A 22,632-nucleotide genomic window follows, 5' to 3' on the forward strand; every position below is an offset into this window, starting at 1 on the left:
TTTTTTTTTCTTTCTCTAGAAACTTGTTGGTTATACACATGCATATTTTTGCAAGTGAGATAAGCCCTGTCCTGCTCTGGTAGTACACCTATTGGCAYACTAGTTAGTGTAAATGCCTTGGAAAACTGTGATGCAAACTGTTAAGAAGGATAAGGGGGAGACCTGTCCCATAAAGGAGAGATGTCCCTTACCACACAAAGGAAAAGAAGACATTTCTTTTTGACCCTGACTTTTTAAAGAGATACTCTCATGAAAAATAACTGTATTGAAGAGGGGAAATCTTTATCTAGACTAGTAACACTTTTCTACACTAATAAAAGTAAAGAAAAATGTAAAATTCAAATGGAGTCTGTAACATTACCTGCTTAGGATTTACTTTTTTTGCATTTCACTCAGCCTGGGGAGTGAAAGCCGCCTATTGGTTTCACTTTTGCTCTCAGCCAGTTTCACTTTCATGCACTGGCAGAATCTTTTCTATATTGGGCTCAGCAGTGTTACAGGAGAAATTTACATTTTTAAACAATCCCCATTACACTTATAATACGAAAAATTCATACCCATCTTTTCTTCAGTACATTAACAAAACATAATTTGGGGGGCAAAAATAATGAGCAGCATCCTTCTAAAGAAGCAGCTTTCACCTGCCACATGCTAGGTTGTATTCTGCTCCTTCTATCTCTGAAATCAATAGGAAATATGCCCTTAACCTCACTGATACCAGGATCAGGGCTCTGAGTCTGTATCTTACAACAAAATAATTCCATATGCTGACCAAAATATTGCTCATAAAATATAATGCTTGTCTTCAATTATTTTCCTTGTCAAACTCAAAGTAAAAAACAGTTTCTGCATTTACATTTCTGTATGAGAGAGAAATACCCTTCCTGATATATGCACTATGAAATTAGAGGGTACCTCTCCCTTTTTTTTTGCACAGGGGACACGCATTATACCTTCCATCTACCACCCATGAATAAGTATTCCTCCTCCTTGTGCCAAGCACRAGCCAAATGAAACACTGAACAGCTACAGAAATGTTACTGCCTTTCACCAGGATGTTGTTTAGTCGAAGCCCCCAAAGCATGTACCCCTATAACCCTCTCTTCTTTCACCATAAACCACAATGCTTTCAGAAACTACAATTATCAACAACAGAAAAAAGACAGGATCCACCATTTCTATTTTCAAGCATGCCACTTTCCATTCTATATTCCTTCTCCTTTTGCGACACAGACCCCAAAACGCACTTGCGAACTCATACATATGTGTCTGTACATGCATGTACATACAATGAAATCCTCCTTTAGTTACTTAAGCACTGCARTTTTTATCTTTACATTGAAACTTAATGGAAACTTACGGGAGCTGCAGAACCTTAACTTTTTTCATTTTTTTTCCTACAACTCTGTATCCCACAAACATACCCAGAGACTTTTCACTAGCCAGGTATGGTAATTACTGTCCCATTTACATTCCTAATACTAAATCTTAAAAACTTACATATGCAACTCCTGTGACAATATCTACATCTCAGTTTTATTTATTGTTTTATTTCAATACAAGAAACATGAATGAAAACGGGATTTGGTTGTGAATATTTACCCATTTACTTCACACACACACACACACACGCCTTTTCTATCTGAGCATACTCTGGTACCATACATTTGACTTATATCATCACATCCCACATCTAGAGACAAATAGCTTCCCCAGCAATATATAGCAAATACTCCCATTTTCTCTTCTACTAGATGCCACAGCACCCAAGGAGATCAACAGCTCTTTCAAATAAATTTTCCCTGTTTTCCATTTCAGCCTCTACATCTCCTTTCCCCAGAAGCCATCTCCTGCGTTTTCTGGGAGAATCCAACACAACACTTACAATTATGCATACTTTTAAGTGTGCAGATCCACCCTGTGTTCAGTGGGATTGTTCACTCACCTCGGTCACCAGCTGCCTTACAGTAAACTCAGTGCCATACAGTGACAGAGTCATGGCCTGGATGACAGAAATGCTGTTTTCTAGAAAGCATGACACCCACCACTGAATTTTGCAGAAACACAACACACTGCCTATACATCCAAACGTCACCATAGTCTCCCTAAAGGACGAAATTCACTTTCTTAAATGCAGTACACAAGGGTCAGCTGCCCCTAATTTGCCCTGYGCTGTTGGTAAGTATTCCAGTGGCAGCTGGCTAGTACTAGAGCTTGCGCTGGGCTTCCACCTGGGGATGAATTTCCCTCAGAGAGAAAGGGTTCTGGAAAAAGTTTTTGCTATGGGTGGCTTTCATTTTATTTACTTTTAGGAGTAAAGTCCCAAAATGCATCAATTTATTTAAGATACGATGAAGCTTGACTTAAATGGACACTTGGGAAAGTGACAATTATCCATCCATTAATATTGGTGGATCATTACAAATGAGAGAAGTAGCAACAGGGAAATAGAAGGGCTTGTTTCAAAATGGTTGCTTTAGAGAGAGAGTTTCCTGACTTAGACCTGCTCTTAAATGTAGCCTTAGGTGCCTTTCCCTCTGGAGGATTCTATCCTATATTTTGCCTGCTTTTTATATAAGTATTTACTATACCTTTTCTGCATTACTCTGACTAAATAGATCATTTCAGTTGGGTGTTTGCTCCTTCTGAGATGTTAAGAGAGAAAGGCCTCAGAGGAAGCATTAGCACTGGACTCAAATGATATTCTAGAACTTATGTATGTGTCAGAGAGAATAAGATAGCAACACAAGAGAGTGCTGAAAGAAGGTGGTTGCTTTCTCAAGATATTTAGCATTATGCTAATTCCCAAAATATCAAGAGGAAAATGCCCCATAAGGTGCCTTGTCTGGCCACGTCAGCAGCCCCACAGGAGTCTGCAGCCTCTCCTCAGGGTCCTGCTTTTCTGCAGCTCTCTCCCAACCAGCCTTTTACCAGAGGTTATCATGGAGGCAGCCTGCTCCTCTCCTCCTTTTTCCATCTGGAAACAAGGAAGGGAGCAAATATTAACAAATTCTTATTCATGTTTTTTTTTTTTTTTTCCCCGTAAGGCATTTGACATAACCCCTGGTGCTGTGTAAGAGGCATATTATTAATAATAATTGTAGCTGGGAATAACTGTCATGTCGGGTAGGTTCAAGTGAGGGACAGAGATGTGAGCAGGTCACACAGTGTCTGTGCCAGGTGTAGGGAGCCCAGGCTGGGATCACTGCCTTACTGCTCCCTCCTCGCTCTAGCTCAGCCTTAAATACACCCAACTGGAGACATCTTTCCTTTCTCCTGATCCCCGAGGAAGTGTCCCATTGCTGGCGGAGCAGGGCTTTGGTGCGAGGTAAGCGTGGCAATAGCAGGGATGGGGGAAATGTCCCCATCGCTTTGGGGATCCCTTCCGCGCAACTCTGGGGCACCAGCAGCTCCCTGTTTGCGCAAGGGGAACGACAGAGGCACAGCAAATTTAAGACGGATATTATGTCTCCTTGCCCCTTTCTTAAATAACCAGTGTAAACCATGCCCAAAGATTTCCAGTGCAATCTTTTCCAATTTTCTAACTAGAGACCAGCCAACCCTAAACAACTGATCAAGCAGTATTAACTGTGCATGGAGTAGATCTAAGGCAATATAAACAACACAGAGGTGAAAAAAAATCATTTTCCCCTGAATTTAAAGCAAGTATACCAACATCAAAATATTTCTATAATCTATGTCCCTCATCATTACTAATTTTACTTGAAGAGGAATATGAGACAAAAAAAAAAAAAAAAGAAAAATTCAAGAAGACAATAGGAAGAGAGAGGAACTAAAAGAAAGTCAGAGATTCAGGAAGTTTGATAAACACTGCTCTTAAGTTTAAAGTTTGTTTACAGACACAACCAGTCTTTATAAGTACACCAGAGAAGAAGTACCTATACGTTCAGCTAGCAAGTAAATGAGGCAAAACACAGCATARCAGAGCACTTGATCCATGGCACCATTTAAGAAAGCCCTGTGCTAGTAACCTCTAGCCCACTAGTGATGGGCTGACTGATAGGAACTTTAGCTGGCTTGATCAATTAACAGTGATTCTGTGACTGCCTTTCCTGGCACCATTCACCAAGTCAGGCAGGATCCTTACAGTCCAAAGCATCAGTCCTTCTCACTGAGCTGTGAGCTACTAAGTTAGTTGCAAGTTAGTGAGAGAARGGAAAGGATATGCACACTTCCTATCTCAGCTGGAGGAAGTGCCTGGTATGTTTAAAAATCTTGCAGATTCTGYTCGTCTCAAAATTCATCATGCACTTGGCATAAGGAGAAACCTGACAAGCTTGCTTAGTTTCCCTCCCACTTTCTGCAGGACTTCACCTAGGAAAATCACTTTTCTCCGAACAGCCTATTTTCCTGTGTTTAGACCGTTTTTGTACACTCGGAAGCTCCATTCCAAACAGGGTGATGGGGAAGATGGTATGTTATTCCTCCAGCAACAAGCCTGATAATAATACATTTTGCTTATTTCTTAATTTTATTTGACATTCCAGGGCACCTAGGCAAAGGGCACAAATTCAACTCACCATATTAAACTGCCTGCAAAAAACAAAATACCCCTTGTGCCTCCTGCCTTCTTAACAAGTCAGTAAAATAATAACACCTGCTCATCAAAAAAACCTTTGCTATAAATTTGTGGTTCATATGATAATGAAGGTCGGTCACCAGCTACTCAGAGAATGACTGGAACATCCATTTTTATACTCAGGAACACCATTCAAAAACATACTAGTCCTCAAAAGTACATATGCATGGGCTATAAACAAATGTGTATTCAACTAGATTGGTACAGCAGCTGCCCTCCTGGACATGAAGTCTAACTGTTCCCAAAAAGCCAAGGCACACTCGTTATCACTGAGCAAGTGAAGGGCTTTCAGACAGTGCAGCCCTAAGCATGGTGTAACAACCCAATGGAATGAAGCAAAATCCAATAGACTTAAATAAAGAAAATGAAATGTACCTTTTTAGAAATATTCTGAGTGTGACTTTGACCTTTTCTCACCAAACCAACCCACAAACAAAAATTTCATAAGAATTGCCCCGGCTATCCTATAGATTTCTATGAAGAATGAGATCTTGTCTGTCCTTCTTATGGAAATTTTTTACCATTCTAGATGAGTTTGTAGCCCCTCAATATCGAATGGTTGAGAAGTCCACAGAAAGGTTTCCATTATTTGTCTGAATTCTCTAATATTTCAGTCAAGGCTAGTGTTCCCTAGCTGCCCAGTCACCTTTGCAACCTACAGGAATCGGTACGAGCACAGCAGAAGAAAACTGATACTTGGCAATATTGTCAGTTAATTATTGACCTAGCCATAAAACATGGATGTGGCCCCACATATTTATTTCATATCAAAGCAGTATGAAACGATCATTTTCTGCATGCAGGTTAGGGTAAGGTAATTCTGCTTGGTGTTTGYGTGTCTCTCAGTAATAGCACTGAAGCTTGTCCTACTGACTGTGTCTTGGAAAGAGACCCAGCTAGCTGCCAGAGTAGGAGGCCAAACAGAACAGAAGTTGCAAGCAGATCAATTCCAACCTCTCTCAGTTACTCCTATTAACTAAACCAAACCCAGGGCGCACACTGTTAATCAACACAGCGTAGCTAAAGTTTTTTCTCCCTTTTCAACATGAGCTTTGAACCGCTTACATGCGGCGGGAAGAACAATATGACCCTTACAGGACTATTGTTGCACTTCTGTGTGCAACAGGGAACTCTGAAATTCCAGAGAATATCCTATATATTAGGAAAAAAAACCTCTTAATTTTAATTAAAAAAAGAAAGGCACATGTGCAGCCTACTCCCTCTGGCAAGCAAACCCCTCAGCATTAACTATCTTTTTACTTGCTGTCAATTTAAGGCAGCCACGAATACCTTCTAGCTTAATGTTACTTTCCATCTCATATGGATAAGGAATAAATGCATAGCAGCAGCAAGGTGATCGATCATCTACTTTATACTCTACATAATTCTACGTAACAAGTAGCTTTTCTTTGGAGGGAGAAAGCAGTTTTCTCCTCTGAAAGGCCCCTGAAGCTCCCAGTCCCCGAGCGGGGCAGCGGGGAGGGCAGCAGACCTTGCCCTGCACTGTGAACTTGTCCCGTTACCTCCGGCTCATCCAAGTCTCCATCCCAACCTCCATTTCTGAATTTACACAGGTCGGACTCTCTCCATAATTGCACATCTTCACACCTAYGATTTTGCATGAATTGTTGCATCAATGAAATGTTCAAGATTTTCCGTCCAGCAGTTTATAAGGAGGTTTGGTGTTACCTGACTTTAATGCAGATACCCTTGCTTTGCTCTCAGCTCCCATGAGCTYTCCTAGTACTTTGAGTACTGAATATGCACCCCTGTGTCATGAAACACAGACCTGTAACATTATAATAAGAGAACAGAGGTGATGGTGATCTGACTGYTTGCTTTTAGATCTTAAAAGGATGTGGCCTGGCTGTTTAAATTACATTTGGATAGATATAACTACAGTAAGTACAGTGATGATTAAAACTAAGAGTTAATAACTAAAATCATAATTTGCAACCTCTGAGACCAATTAAATGTATCTTTTTCAGCAAGAGAGATTTAATTAATGACATATTTTATATTAAAAAAGCATATTAATAGCAGTATGTCATATTACCCCACGAATCTATCTTATGGGAACGTAGGATTTGATGGGAGTGAGGGGGGGAAAAAAAAAATCTGAGCCCTATTTTTTCCCTCTCCTAAATTAACCAGAGAGCTTAAAGTTAAAAGTTAACCCTGAAGTTATCATGTCTTAAAATTAGCGTTAAAAGATTAAAATTAAACAAAGCCTAGAGACTTAATTCTCATCCACATGAGATAATTTTATAGAGAACACAGACCAAACAATTGGGTTCTCTTGCTCGAAAGACATTAACAATGAAAACTGTGGCAAAACTACCATTAATAAATAGAATCAGAAAGCTGGATAGCAATAGCAGGAAAAAAAAAWAAACTGCTAATGTTGGTAATTACTCTGGTTACCAAATTAAAACCACAAATGTAGATATTACTCTGGATACTACCTTCCAAATCCTGCAGTCCTGTCATCAATGTGAATTTGACCGCAGGACTTATGTTTATGGTGGCCTACTGAAGAAATTCGTATCAAAATTCAGATACATAATCATTCTTTAGAGTAATAATAATTTATAGCTGAATTTTCATCTTTGGGAATTTTAAAATTAAAGGATTACCTTAAATCATCTTCAACACCTGCCTTATTTTTCCAAGACAAAAGTCTTGGACACTTATTTCGGGACCTAAACCAAACTGGTAATATGTGTGACCCTTTCAGCAGCTTTGGAATTATTTATAGAGATCCAAAAGAATACATAATTTGGGTGACAGGAGAATAAAACATTTTTAGAAAATGTATTAGAGGGATGCATTCATGAAGTGATTCTGGGGAATTTACTATTCACCTCTAAAACTAGCCATTAATAAATAAAGAATGGAGCACATAACTAACACACCGATTCTGTTTTCCATGTTGGTCTTACAYGATGACTTACTAAGCTCACTTTTCTAATTAATGAAATATTTCATAAGATAATCATATTTAAGCTTATTAATGAAAATGTCAGTACTTTGCTGTCACCTTTCAAAAGCACAGGATCTCACTGCAGCCCATACACTTAGCAAATTCAAATTTAAGGCAGTATTTCAGTGGAAACTGTATCAAAGTAGTTTGACACTGTTTCTGACATTTATTTTTATGTGCTSCCACTACAGGCAGAAGAGACTGAGCTCCTCCCCACTTTTGATCTTACTTTATGTGGTTCCTATTTGTTTATTAAGACTTAGATCATTATTTTGCTTATAGTAGTACTAACACAGGCATAAACATATATGCATTAATTTGGTGGATATAATTCTTTTCCTTGAAAAAATAAAAAAAATCACTTTGTGGGATACATTTCTCAATTTATTGGATATATGTAGTTTTTCTTTTTCAAATTAAATAGTTAGACTTACTTAGTACATGAAAACACATCATCTGTKAATATAGTTTCAATTAAATTTAAAGAGTTGACCAGCTTTTTGAAAGGATGGCTCTGTGGTAGAACTTTCACCCTGAGTTTTAATAGCATTAAAATGCTATTTTAGATGGTTTCCATTCCTAAAAAATACAGCAGCAGATATTTAGAAACATTTGATTAAAATACAGGATTTCTTGGTTTATCTTTTGTTCTTTTAACCCCCTACCCTAATTTTAAAGATTTTAGAACTTAATTGCATAAAGTTACCTGTGCAAAATAGCTGTTTATCTCCTTCTGCCAGTAATTTCTCTCTATATCAAAACAAAATCAATATTTGTTATATATTATAAATTTGAAAAAAACAGCTATTATATAGCATTTAATAATTGGCAAGCCATTAAAGAAAAGAAAGATAGAAAGAAAAGAAAATATAAATAGAAGTTTAAAAGGTAGCTTCTAAACACAAGATAAATTTGGGACTGTTGACATGCAGTACTTATTACAAATGATTTTATTTGGAATCAAATTTTACCCAGAATATTTCTATAGCTCATTGTTGTGTTAAATGAGCCTCATTTAAAATTACAAACAAGTATGATGTAGCTCCGTATACTCAGTCAGTTTATGAGATATGATCTATCTATAAATAGAAATCTTTCCTCGTAAGAAGAGTTATAAATAACCTATACATAATAGGTAAAAATATATCAAATAACATACTAACTTTTAGACATATTTTTAAAGTTTTCAGGAAAGATCTAAAAAATTTGCAATTTATTTTCAGTGCTAACTGCTTAAAAGCCTTAAAAAAGAACAACTCCTCCACTAAGATTCAATATTCAACAAATTAATGTTCCCAATAATTGTGAGTGTATCTACAGCCCCAAGTTTTGTTAATTATGTATACTGTTCATTGAGAAAAATGTCTGTGCTCCAGCTGCACTCAGTTCGAAGTAAGATAATATTATAACTTTCAAAAAGCTTTCTATATAAATTAACTATAGCAAAAATTAAAATTAATTCTTATTAGTAATTTCAAAGTAAAATTCTGCTTCAAAAGAAGGAGCATTTGTAAACTGTGTTTGAATTACTGGCATTTTTGCTTCAATATGGAAAAGTCAATATATTTTTTTTCAAAACAGGAAAACCCCACAAATTTTGTATATAAAAATATTTAGTAAGGACAGGTAATGCTTCAAATATTTTAGTCTTCAATTCAGGTGAGTTACTATGAACTACAGAAATCCGTATGATAGTAATGAGCCCCAAAATGAATTCTGTTTAATCTATCAAAATATTTACTCTTTGTACAAATTGTTAGCTTTACTTCTACCAATGACCCCCTCCTTGAAATTTTTTTCTACCTCTTCTTCAAAACAATTTGTTTATTCATCTACAAATTCAAACACATAAATACAAATAAAGATTTCCTTAATGCCTGAAAGATTTTTTTAAGTTTATTTAAAAAATATATTTCTTGATTCAAAAATCCCTCTGCCTTATTTTCTATTGCTAACATTAAAATATTAATAYTTAAGTAACTAAGTTTTAACATTCATCAGCTAGATCAGCTTTGTTTCAATTGCCAAAATATAATTTTGTATTTATTTTAAAGGGCAGAGATTTTTTTGTTTCAGATTCTATATATGTTAAATAGAGAATGTAAAACATCTACGTCCTGCAAAACACTGAAAATCAAGAGACAAATAAAACTGAATTCTTTTTTATCAATTTATCAGCTCATAGGCCAATATTAGCATCCACCTAAAAGTTTTTTTTTTAAGGTACTTGCTACTCCTGTTTAAAGTTAGATTTTAGTTTAACATTTTTGTTACTTTGATTTTAAAGAAGACAGGAATAATTTTTTCTTTAGCAAAATACTGAAAATTTAATAAAATATATTTTAAAAGCTGACGTCAAATTCAAAACTAAAGGGAATTTTACCACTGACTTCAGGGAAGTCTGCTCTCAGGCCACAGGAATTTAAAATCAAATTGTCTCCTAACTTTTAACTTATGAATTTAATAACAATCAGATGTGTTTACTTTTTGGAAGTATGTGATAATTGAATTCTTTTTTATTACTGTTAGGAAATAAATCCAGAAAAAAAAATGGAGAGAATATTCAATAGGGATTTTGATTAAAGTATGCAACATTCCCACTTGAGCTTTTTTCTATATATGTATATAAAGGCACAAAACATCCTACCCCTGTCCTAAACATATCTAACAAATACTTATATTTATATCTGTATTAAATAACTGAGCTTACTTTGTTTTATATTTAGCTGCATACTGGGCAGCACTTGGGCTATTATGAGTCTAACTTCCCAGAATATAATATAAGGAAATATTTTAACTGAAGCTGATTTTTCAACTGGATGCCATTTAGTACAAATACTCACTAAAATATGCTACCCTTTAAAATTATCTGGCTGATGGTTGTAGTCTTATTTTTTTTTTCCCTGAATTTTAATCTATTCTAATTTTTAATTTCCTTTGAGTCTCAATTCTATGCAATTAGGAGAACCTATCTCTGTATGTCAACCTTTTGCAACATATAATATATACAAATAAATGCTATATAGAGCTAATCTCTTCTTTTTTTTTTACCAGACAGAAGAAATTTTAGGCAGTAGATATAAAGGTTGTAGGGATTTTGCCTAAAGTTAAACACAGAAGTCAAAGGACTTTCTGAAAGGTCTCTTAAAATACAAAATATGACTTTTAAAATTGTTAAAATTGTTTAAAATTGTTTGTGGTAGACAAAACGTTATCAAATCAGCTTTGTACACTTACATAGTTACCTTTTCTGAATGTTCTGGCTAGTTCTGTCTCTCTCTCATCTGGAAAAAAAAGCTGTTTTCCAAGTTAGACTTGCAAAATATTGTTACAAATCCAATCACCAATCTCTTTCCTTAAAAAATAAAAATAAAAATAACTTTGCATCATTTTGTTTATTTAATTAAAGCATTGAGCTGTTTGTCCTAAAGACATATATATATATATTTTTTTTTTTGTAGAGCTGTTAGTAGCAGATCCCAAACTTCCGAGAACAGGAACCCAAAAATAACAACAGCTAAAGGCCGTTGTGTGATTACTTGTTTATACTTTTTTTTTTTTTCTTTTAAATGCTTCTGAAATACCTCATGCTGTTTGATGTATACTGCATTTTGAACCATGCAGCTTTTAACTTCTACATTTGATTTACTGCTTTCAAAACTTAGCCATAAGAGCAGGAATTCTGGGAGGAAAGACTGCAACACCATCAACTGCAAGTTTTCCCGGGACCGTATCATGCTAACCTGCACTCCTAGCAATAATCCTTATTCACACAAATGTTCCTATTGAGTTCCTTGAGATTGCTTCCATGAATATGCATGTATATTCCCTAGAGGTTCTCGGATTTAGCCTCCAAATAGCCAGCAGAGATTCCTTATTTTTTTTTCTCCTTTTTTTCCAGAGTGCATCTTTGTAGGTATGATGCTAGAAGTGAATTTAATATGACAAAATCTTTGTGGAAGTTGTTGTTTAGTGGTCAGCCGAGAGGATTTACAGATCACTTGTGCTGACTCCTGACCCGGYGAAGGCAGGATGGAGGGTGCAGCAGGGAGGTGAGCAGGCAGCAGCCCCTGCTCCATACGGCTCCACGCGGTTCCTCGGCTGGAGCGGGACCAGGGGCACCCGCAAGAGCAGGGCTGACACCTCCGGGTCCAGCCTCACAAACCTGCAGGTGCCGAATAAAGGGGAAATCCAGGAAGGTAGCCAGGATCGGACCCTTCCTGTTATATCTCGCTACTGGCATATAGCTGTGAAAAATCAGTAGTTCCTCTTATTTTAGTTGTGACCTTGATGCATTTGGTCTATAAGCCACTAAACTTTAGCCAAAAAAAAATTTTACAACAGGCATTTTAACTAGCAAGATATATTCCCAATGAAAAAATATATATATACTGAACCTAGGGGAAGAGGTAGCATTGGTGAAAATTCTTCTTTCTCCCCAAAAGGAGTTAAATCTGGATGGTCTGGTGAAGTCTAACCAAGTCTAAGTGCTTTGCACTGCCTGTTCTTCGTGTTGCTGCCATCGAAGTTGGTGAGGAGATGGTGCTGGGCAGGGAAGGGTTAACYTCTTTTTTTTTGTTATGGAGAGACACTGATGGCTCCATTTTAAGTGACAAAGATAGTTATGGGCCTGATCCAAGGAAACATGGAGCCCTTTCAGCAGAGCTGGAGCTCGAAGCTACACAAGATGCAGGAGACACCACCTTGTGTCTTTTGTAAGGCTGCTGCCAAACATGAAGCTTGGACAGCCTTGCCAGTCAGCATCTGCCTYCTCTGACCCACAAACCGACTCTCTAAATTAAAATGGGGCATCTAAAATTTCAGTCTAGGTATGTGGCAATGTTTTATTTTAAACAAGATATGAAATTTATTTAGAATGTAATTAATAGGTTTTCCCGACTTTAACTGCTAAACCCTAGAAAAAGCATTACCAATAAATAGAAATTAGTGGTTTTCAGGTAATTTTTAGTATTTCCACAAACCTATCAATTTCTGAAGTTTAAGTTCTGAATTCATTAACTGTTAGCAAAGACAATTATTTAAGCTAGAAAAGGGATTTCTATGCATGGAAGGTAATTATTTCAATGTATGAAAACAGGTGGTCTATTTTAAAAGAGAACCTGCTTCACCAGTTTTATAATGTATGGAGTTGTTAATTTACCCTGTATTACCCCTTTCAAGATAGATCGTATTATATTAGTGCTTATTTAAACTATCTAAGTTCACAAAGATAAACATCCCTTTAAAAGTTCTCACTTCCAAAGGGTTAACCGAGCACTTCCCTAAACCCAGATTGTGATGTTTTTAACAGGTCCATAACTTGACCCTAACTAAAAGTTAGAATTTGCGGCAATTTGTGGAGGTTTTCCATTGCCATCTCACYGACTGACCAGGGTCAGGTGTCTTTTCTTTTAGGGTTGCTCTTGTGGGTCCAGCTGCAGAAATGCCTCTCATGAAAGGTGCCACCCTAGAGCACTGGATGGGTATCAGAGGTGGTGGGAACTACATTCTGGAAAGCTAAGGCATTCTGCATAACCGGCAAGTATCCTTTTATTACACTTTTCCCATTAAATTCCACAGCTATTAACTAGAAGAAAAACAAACAAACAAACAAACTGAAAACCCAGTGTTTGCCTTCTGAAATGACCACTGGGCGTCTGATCAGAGAAGCTAAAATATGCTGAGACCCACTAAGGTTAGCCCCCAGTGCAGCTAACTGTTTCTTAATGTTTTGAGCACCTACCTTCCAGAGAAGTGCCTGCCAAAACTACCCACTGCTTTCGTATGCAATCATTTCCCCACACAGAAACGTACTCTGTAAAACTGGACTGATAGGGTATCTGCTACTGACCCACAGCTGCAAATTTTAGGACATTAAGAGTAAAGATCTTCATATTTTAGTGCCAAACAAAAACTGAATTTACTGACGCAAACGTCTGCAGCTGCAATGAGTTTAGACAAATGAATTTAGAATCTCACACATGCCGGCAAAGATTTGGGTTCTTGTGTGTACCCCCATCAATTTATTGTTGCCAATTTACCTGTAAGAGATACAGAGAGACAGCCTTAGTCTTCCAGGTAAAGTACCATAGCCACTTAAGACTGGAGCACAGAGATGTGTAATAAACATCATAAGAAGCAGTGAGATTTATGTGRATTTTGAGATTTGGGTGGCTGAAAATTGAGTATTAAACTGTTTGAAAAGTCATCATCTATCTCTGAACTAAGCAAGTCTGAAACAGGAATCACTCTCTGTGCAGAGAGCCAACACGTTACGTACACAGTGCTCAACCTGTAGTGTGCAGGCTGCCTGACAGCATTTTTGCAGAAGATTCAGTTTTTCTCTACTTAAAATGAAGTAGAGATGCATGCAAAATCTTGTACGATATTTTTTTGATCATTACTATTTTCTTTTGACCATTACTGTATTTAGACACTTGTTTCTTAAACTTCAGTTCAAGTGCCTTTCTTCACACATACTCTTTCTTTCAAAAAAAAGCAAAAAGGATTTTATGTGTATATTATATGATATTAATGCTTTCTCTAGCTTTTTCTCTTAGCTTTTTACTAACACTTTTTTTCCCCACATTATTTACTGCTTAGCCCCCATCTTAATATTAGTGTTTAAGGAAATGCTTAACTGCTGAATTATAGTTACGTGGATGACACAAAATCCAGGTGTTTAATTTCAAAAGACGTGTTGCATGACCTGCACTCTCCCCTTTCCTGGAATAATCCTTCTATCTTTGCCCTGCTTTAATGCACACAAAACCCCACGAACTTCCCTGCCTGGCAGTGCCTCTCCCGTTGCATCTGCTGGCAATGTGTGCGTGGGCACTTTCTGGTCAAAGCTGTACGGATAAGCCCTGCTTACCTTTCCACAGGTGAAACTGTCTCCCCATCCAGTGCACAGCTTCCTCTCTCATGGAAGAAAAGAACCTATCTTTTAAAAGGGATTTTACAGGTATATACATGTTTTAAGTAACCTCCTTACCTCACTTACCAAGAGCACACTGAATTGCTAAAGATTCTGGTTTTTACAAGCTCCCTTGTGTTTCACAACTTAGGACGTGCTTGTCGGTGCTTTTTGCTCCCTTGGGATGGAGAGGCAGGGCTGGTGCTTACCCTCCACCTCCCGTGTTCCCAGGCTCTGTGCAGCACACGGCAGCCAGGACTGCACTGCCAAAATAGACTAGGAATAATAAACAATCATTTCTAACCAAACTGCACTGCAAATATAAGAAACAAATCAGGTTTAAGGTAGGTAATTAGATCTATCTTTATACATTTTGCTGTTGTTTACCATGGACCATTTTACCCTGTTTACTTCTAAGTAGATGCCCCTCTTGATATTAGTAACAGCTCCATGTTAGGACTACAAGGTGATGTGGCACTATGGATTTCAACGTAGGTCCTGGAAACCTTGCAAACAAAACATTCAAGTTCAACAAGAAAAAAAGATACCACTTTTACAGTAACTCAAGTGAGGTAAACACCAAAATACTTCTCAGTTTGAAAGAAGATTCCATTTTCTGTTGCAGGGAAGAGATGGATATTGAGGCTGTGTTATTCTACTCGATAGAAGTGAAGCAATGAGGAAGCCATTCTTTCCTCCTTTTCTGTCAGTTTAAGTCTTGAATGACTCCAGTGAAGTGACTGAGGTTACGTAGAATTTATGTCCCCGTAACTGAAAACCACTTATCAATATATCTCCTGTAGTTTAATTGACAGACATGTCTTGTGCTATTTGGTTCAAAGTTCCTGTATCTATGCTGGAGATGAAAATATATTAATTGGAAATAACCCCCTCCAAACTGGTGGAAGCTCTTCTGTCCCAGAAAGCAGTGAGTAGATAAATCAATGATTCACCACGTCCTTCCACCATGCACTGATAATTAGCTCCTTTGCAGCTCCCCGGATAGATGCAGCAGAACTTAAGGTGGAAGGATCTCTTGTGTTGCTAAACAAAGCCCTCCTATGTTGGGCAACCTAGTTATATAGTCCCTTTCATTTATAAATTAACACCTGTAGCTAATTAGCTTGTTTGTTTTCACTGCTGCTCTTAGCTGTTCCAGAACTCTCAACCCATGTTGGGTAAAGCCTTTGCCTGCTTTTTAGCTTATATTCTAGGGTCACAAATTAGAAGTACAAATTAAGACAAATCAATAAAATATCCCAAATAAAGCAGTGCCTATCTGTCTGAGAACACTATTAGTGGGACAACTAAGTAGAATTATGTCATGAAGAATGACTGCAGAAATGCCCCTTGTTCCAGCATATATTTCCTACTTTGATGTTTTCCAAGTCACACTGACGTAATTTACCTGGAGTCCTGCCTAGATCGACGCRTGCCGTCTCCACTGTCGTCAGCGAGAATTCCCACCGTGTGTCGTGGCCTCTGTACAGTCCTTTGGTTTTAGTACTGCTGGTGTGGCCCAGTCAATATATGGGTATGCTCTGCCTTATCTTGTGCACCTTGTACCTCTCCGTATTCAACAACCACTACGTTTGAGATTCAAGAGAAGGGGAAAAAAGAACCCCCAAAAAAGCCCTTTAGATGACATGTTAATTCTAATCTCAGAAGACTGAGAAAGAAATCTGAATCTGAACAAAATGAATAAAAGTGGTATGGAACAAAGTTTTCGGGTGCCCCAAAACTACACATATAATAGAAACTTTCTCCAGGCAATAAGCATCTATCATAAAGTCAATAATGTTCTCTTCAAACTCCTTGGATGAATCCAGTCTTCACACTGGAAGATCAGAAGCATTGAATACCGGAACGAAACAAGGGGAGAAAAAGGTCCTGGTATGGCCTTGTGCTGTGTTGTTTTCTGCAAATCGAAAGGCAGTACGTCTCTCTGAAGTGCTGGTAAGAGATGTGGATGCCTCTATCCATTTCAGGCATTCGATAAACTCATAACCGTCTTGCTATACCGCCTAAACACACAACTCTCCGAGAGACGTCAACAACATCAGTGACTAGGAACAAGTTATACAATGCAGAAATCAGATGTTTAATGGCCACTAATCCCATAATAATAATTACAAAATAATGTAAAGACGAGCCAGAGTAAACAAAATATATGAACAAAAATGGCAGAGAAAAATGCAATTAGAGTCTTGGGCTTGATCCAACTGCCTTTTGCTTCAGTGGGAATCCTGATAGACTATTACCCCTATGTAATTAGAGATTTAGGCTTAATCCAACTCCCATTTGCTTCAGGAGAACTGGGATAGGCCTCAATGCCCTAATTTTCTTGCCCCTTCTATATTCAGCTCTGCATAAGCTGAGTGGACCTGCAGCTCCACTGCTGTGGTCATCTGCTCTGTCCAAAGGGGCATGTTTCAAGAGTCAGAAGACAAAAGTAGGTGTTAAACAGAATGCTCACACCTGCTCTGCACATACTTTCCACAGATATAAATGATTAGACAAAGCAGTGAAAAATCAGGTCTCTATATTTATTCAGGGTGCTGGAAATGGAAATAAAGTTTTTTCCACTGCCATAAAAGAAAATTAAGAACTCCTAGTTCTTTAGCAAAACTATATGTAAATCTCRCTTGGAAACCTTTGGGAAGGTTGTCTCTCTTAACAAACAACTAGATGGAACAACTGATGGATACAGCCCTTCACTTCTGCTCACCAGACTACAAATATCCTGTAAAATATTTMCTAGAGATGCCACTTCCAAAGGTGGGACTAGGAGTCTACAGATTTATATTCCTAAACACAAGGCAACAATTCTGACTAACAAACCCGGTTTTGGCCATATTCTGGAATCGCTTTAAAAAAAACAAAGGTCACATCTCTTGTAACATTGTAATTCCAATTTCCAAAATATGACTGGGGGGAGGAAAGAGATAATAGAGTTGGTTTTGTGCAAGAATATAGACATTACTGACTTGATAAATTAATATATCTTTAACAGTAGCAATTACTACTGAACCTGCTATTATCACAAGCACTCAATGGTCAGCGCTCTGTATATTGAGAGTATGTTAAATATCTGCAGACTAGCACGCTTGCCCTCCACACACACTACTGCACAGAGATACAGTTATCCAGACCAGGTTAAACAGGCTAACCATATGATCATATAACTATGTGAATGCATGTCTTCATGCACTGTGGGTCTGCACACACCGTGACTAGTACGTGCAACATAAACTCACGTATGTGCATCCTTTAGTGCAACAYTGACCGTCACAGCTAAACGGATATACTTAGGCTTTCTACTGATTTGGAAGAACTTYTAAAAAGGATTGCACGTATGCACAGGCAGACACACTTAAAAATACATACAAAAGTATGTAATGATCTCTGTGACATTAATTGTGACAAGTATTCAGAAAGCTAAGTTTAAACACTCAGGTAAACACAGACCTGTATGGCCACACTCAGACAGCATATGCACCATGGAGGCATCTATGCAGATTGCATAGACATTGCATACACTTGCATACACATTCTCATACTACTGTCTGTCTGCCCAAATCAGTCATTTGAGCTAGAATCATCTCTTTTTTAATGTGGTTTTTCCCTTGTGTAGAGAGACATACATACATGTTTCATAAACAGCAATTACAATAAATACAGGCACACTTTAGGATGTGCATACCACCACTTACATACATTTCAAAGAGAAGTCCCTGTTTTTGAAAAAAAAAAAGAAACAAAAACAAAAACAAACAAAAAAGCCCTATTTTTCCTCATAAAGTACGACTCTCTTTGTGAGCTGTTCGTGTCCTTCAACGACGAGTCAGATGAGAAAAGCAAAAATATCAGCTATTAAATAATAACTGTTTGGATTACATTTATAAAGACCTTCTCCCCCCACTTCCCTCACTTCACTTTTCTTCCTAGCATTTTACTCCAAAGTACAACTTCCACATGCAGCCTTGTCGTGAAGGATGTGACTTGGAAAACAAAGCATGGAGGAGCAGTAAAAAYGATTCTCTAGGTTAGGACACTCAAGCTAAAGGAACCGTTCTGGTACCTTTCCTGTTGCTACTGCCATAGCGYCATAGATGCACATATCCCAGTATGGAAAAGATGTGGAAAATGTGATGCTGASAAGCTCACGTTCTAAATTAGACTAACCTAGAAACATACCTGAGGGGCACGAGGAGCAGTGAGGAGCAGAGTGGGGATGCTTGGGCAGTGTAAGGGTTTTCTGCAGAAGGCAGACTGCGGTTGCTGTTAGGTTCCACATATTCCTTGCAGTTTTGTTTTATCATCCTTTTTAACCTGTCTGTTATCATTGACATTTCTCTGGTAGATCTCCTCTGAAAGGACCTGCAGAATAAATCTGTCTTGAAGAAGAATCTGCAGAAAAAGACAGCATCTGAATAGCAAAATTAACTGAGAGTTGGTCATTTTTCTTTAGAGAATAGAGGCACCCTGGAAGCCTGGGTGGAGATGGGGAAAATGATGGGGGAAGGGAATGCAAAGGGAATAGGGAGAAGCTAAGCTATCCAGAGAACAAGTATGGTGAAGATGAAAGTTGATAGTGCCCTTCTTCCTCAAACTGGTAGGAAGGTCAAAGTAGTAGCCAGCAGACCTCTCTCCCTGAAGGGCTGAAAGATTTGTTGAACGTCTCCTATGAAAAGATCTGAGTAATATAAGACTCTCTGGAAACCCTGGAGTGATTATGAGCACCACTGTTCTTCTCACAAGTATTTATCAACACTGAAGCTGCCATGATTGCTGGGGACCAACTTTATTTGTTCCCGCTGTGGCAGTCCTGCAGAGTCCCACAACAACCCATGTCCTCTGCCCCAAGGGCAACCTGGAGGATAAGGCCCAGCTGGAGAAAAAAAATGGCAGGTGGAGCTCCAACAGCCAGCTCTGGCTATAAGTATTTACTCACGGCTCACCATGCATGATGAGTAATGTCCTGGTACAGCTGTTTGATGGCTTCTCATTTGTTAAAAGGAGTGGGGGAAATTTAAGGTTTTTCTTTCTCTCTTTCTTTAAAATGGGATGGATCCTCAATTCGTACCGGTGAAATGTTTAGCCATCTTGGAGCTGGTGGCACTATACAAGTGACAAGAGAACCAGACTGCAGGTGTTGTAGTATTTCAAAAATAAATGCACATGCATTTCACTGTCTAGAACACAGTTTACACTAGGCTATCTATGTTCCAGCTGCTACTTTGAGTTATAAGTCAATATGATGAGTCTATATAGCTGTATACTGTCCTCTCAAACGTATAAGTCAGGCTTCTTCCAGTGTCCTTTAGCATCAGTTATTAAAACCTGGTGTTTAAAGGAAATTACTTGGGAAGCAGACAAGCTCTAGGGATGCCTGTGATAAATCAACACTTTAACTATACATTTATGTTTATACGTAAAGAATGTATACGTATATGCAAATAAAATGAAAAGCTAATGGGTCATATTGACTTTCAACAAATAATGCTGTTGGCGTTTTTGATTTTTATTAAAGCTTTTAAATATTAGTCTTTTCCTGCGGGACGCATTGGTGAGATGTACTGTCTGATATGCCCTTGGCCAGAATTATCCTTACACACACTGTGCAGTTCACACACATTATGCAGTGCGCTATAAGCTGATTATTTTCTTGGCTGCAGCCCACCCTCTAAGCCTGGGCATTTCAGCGTGGAAGGAATTCCTGTACATATGTCACTTGTAAAGCGCTGTGAGATCCTTTGGGATGAGTATGCACTGTAGGCTGTACACAAAAGGAGTAATAAATAATAGATGTACTATATGTTTGTAGAACGAGATTGGTTAAAAAGTGCTAGTCTTAGGGATAGGCTGTAAAATATTACCATGCACGTGTGTGTAGATGGAAGTACATGCCACAACTCTTCCATAGCATAAGTTTAGTTTTTTGAGCTCCCGCACAGAAATTCCAGACAAAACGGTAAAGAGGGACATATGGTGGAATGAACTGTAAAGCCCAGCTCTCACAGTGCTTGGTCCAAGGGTCTTTGGGATCGCTTGGAGGAAGCGGGAAAAAAATCTGCTGCTGGATGTTGGGTTTGATATGGAGAGGGGTAGGAGTTTGATACCATCCTGCTGAATCACCAAGGAAGCATGAAGCTTTTCAGTCCTGGTCATGACATTCAAAAAGCAGGCTTGAGCTAAGCAAGTCAAGGAATCAYATTTCTGTTAAAGCTGTTATCTTTCTAAGGTCCTCAAATTGTAGTTATGTATTTTTGATGCTTCTTGAAGATATGTACATGCTCCTAATTTCAATCTTATTATCTTAGCAGTTAGGAAATTTGCATCAACATCTTCCTGTCTGAGTAATTTAATTCCCCTTTTTAAAATAAATTCAAATTAGCAACAATAAAAGAAAATACAAAAACCTCGTTGAACTCAAATAGTTACCATAAACAATCCCCCAAAACCAATCAGGCATTGTGCAAAGTTATTGTTTTGTTGAGGACAGACCAGCTGAAGAAGAGGGCCAGACCCTGCTCTCACAAAAATCTATACTGTAATTCCCATTGATTKAAAAAAGAATAGGGCCAGAAGGAGAGACACACTTGATAACAGGGTTAGGTGTACTAAGGCAAGCAGTGCTGAGAGGATGGCTGGGACAAAAGGTTGGATATTTCAGGCCAGGAACATCAGCTTTCCCAGAGTTGCTGGGAATGCTTAATTCTGTTTCATCACTGAATGCTTAAAAAAAAAAAAAAAAAAAAAAAAAAAAAAAAAAAAAGTTGGATTATTCCATGCATTAGGGTACATGGCTGCCTCAAAACACAGCTTCCTTAGCAATATCAATAATCAAGTGATGAGATTTGTCACTCTTTACAGTCTCATTGACTTGAGGGTCACCATCTGTTTTCTGCATTGCAGTGCAGGTCACTAAGCTACAATGGGCAAGATTCATTTCCTAGTACTTGTTGGTTTACATTTTTTTAATTACTGTGTACCAGAAAAGCCCTGTTCTGTGTTTAACTGCAAACCATTCAGGGGAAAGCTGAAATACAAAAATATAAACAGAAGTGTTGTTGTATCTTCCCGGAAAAAAAAAAAAAAAACTAATGAAATATCTAGCTCATCTTCAGTTTTTCTATTTAACACAAAATCTAAATCTAGAAACAACTTCATTCATTTTCTCCTTTTAACTATTATTTCTGTGGCAAGACAGATGTGTACTGACAGACAAACAAATTGATTATTTGTGAGGTACCAATTGGGGAATACATTTTTTTTTTCYGGAATTTTCATTTAACTGGCCTTGAATGAGAAGGATTTCAAAATTCTCCACACTTTATAACTGTATAAAATATATTTATATATATAAATATTATCATCATACATTGCTGTAATATTTTGATAGATGAGCAGATAACACTAATGCTGACGTATCGTAGAGTTGATATGGTGGAAAGACACTAGTTTGACTATTGTGTTCTTCAGAACCAGCAGAAATTTTAGTAAAACACAAAATGATTTTAATAATATTAGAGTACTTTAGAAACAGACTTGAAYCAGAATGCTATTAGAAGTAAATAATCATGTCACAAGTGCTATCAAAAAAAGAAAAGAAGAAAAAAAAAAGAGGAAGAGAGGCAAGGCCCMATGTCTCTACACGGTGGGATCTGCTGTCTAGTCATTATCAAGCAGAAACTGAAATGGTCCAGATAACCTTGAAAAGAAAGCAATTGGAAGTAGCTATGCTAGATAAGCTACCAGTCTGAAATCAGCACGGGCACATGGAGACTACAAGTCGTGAGCACTATTCATATATCCTGCATGAAATGAATCTGTCAGTCTCAATTCATTTCCCAGCGTACACGTCACAAAAATACACCCTTAAAACGACCTTCCTTGTTGGGAGTTTCAGCAAGGAAATGAAAGAAAGAATAAACCACAGAAAATCGACTTCCTTTCAGCCTTTAAAGTGGGTCACAGAGGAGCAGCACGGGAATTCCTGATGGCCCACGAGGAGTCTATGGAGCAGGTATGGGCCCTCACGAACGCAGATTAAAGGCCCGACTATAAACGGCACTGGATCTCCCTTCACACCTTACGTGGCCAGCAGACATTCCTAAACTAATGACTGCT

At 37.9% G+C, this 22,632-nt stretch overlaps 1 long non-coding RNA gene across 3 annotated transcripts in view; it reads right to left on the minus strand.

Annotated features, from left to right (window-relative positions):
- Positions 1–22,632, minus strand: part of LOC112943514 — a 54,709-nt gene that overhangs the window by 12,876 nt on the left and 19,201 nt on the right. Inside the window, exon 1 of one of the 3 annotated variants that reach the window (XR_003248608.1) lies at positions 18,697–18,816. The exons of 1 other annotated variant lie outside the window; for it this stretch is intronic. This is a non-coding gene — a long non-coding RNA (uncharacterized LOC112943514). Of the gene's footprint in view, positions 1–1,945; positions 1,995–18,696; positions 18,817–22,632 lie in introns of those variants that run through there. One more of the 3 variants, XR_003248606.1, reaches the window with a different exon arrangement.

Source organism: Nothoprocta perdicaria, unplaced genomic scaffold (assembly GCF_003342845.1).
Source record: "Nothoprocta perdicaria isolate Ctin4 unplaced genomic scaffold, notPer1 scaffold_15, whole genome shotgun sequence".
NCBI classification, from domain to species: domain Eukaryota; kingdom Metazoa; phylum Chordata; class Aves; order Tinamiformes; family Tinamidae; genus Nothoprocta; species Nothoprocta perdicaria.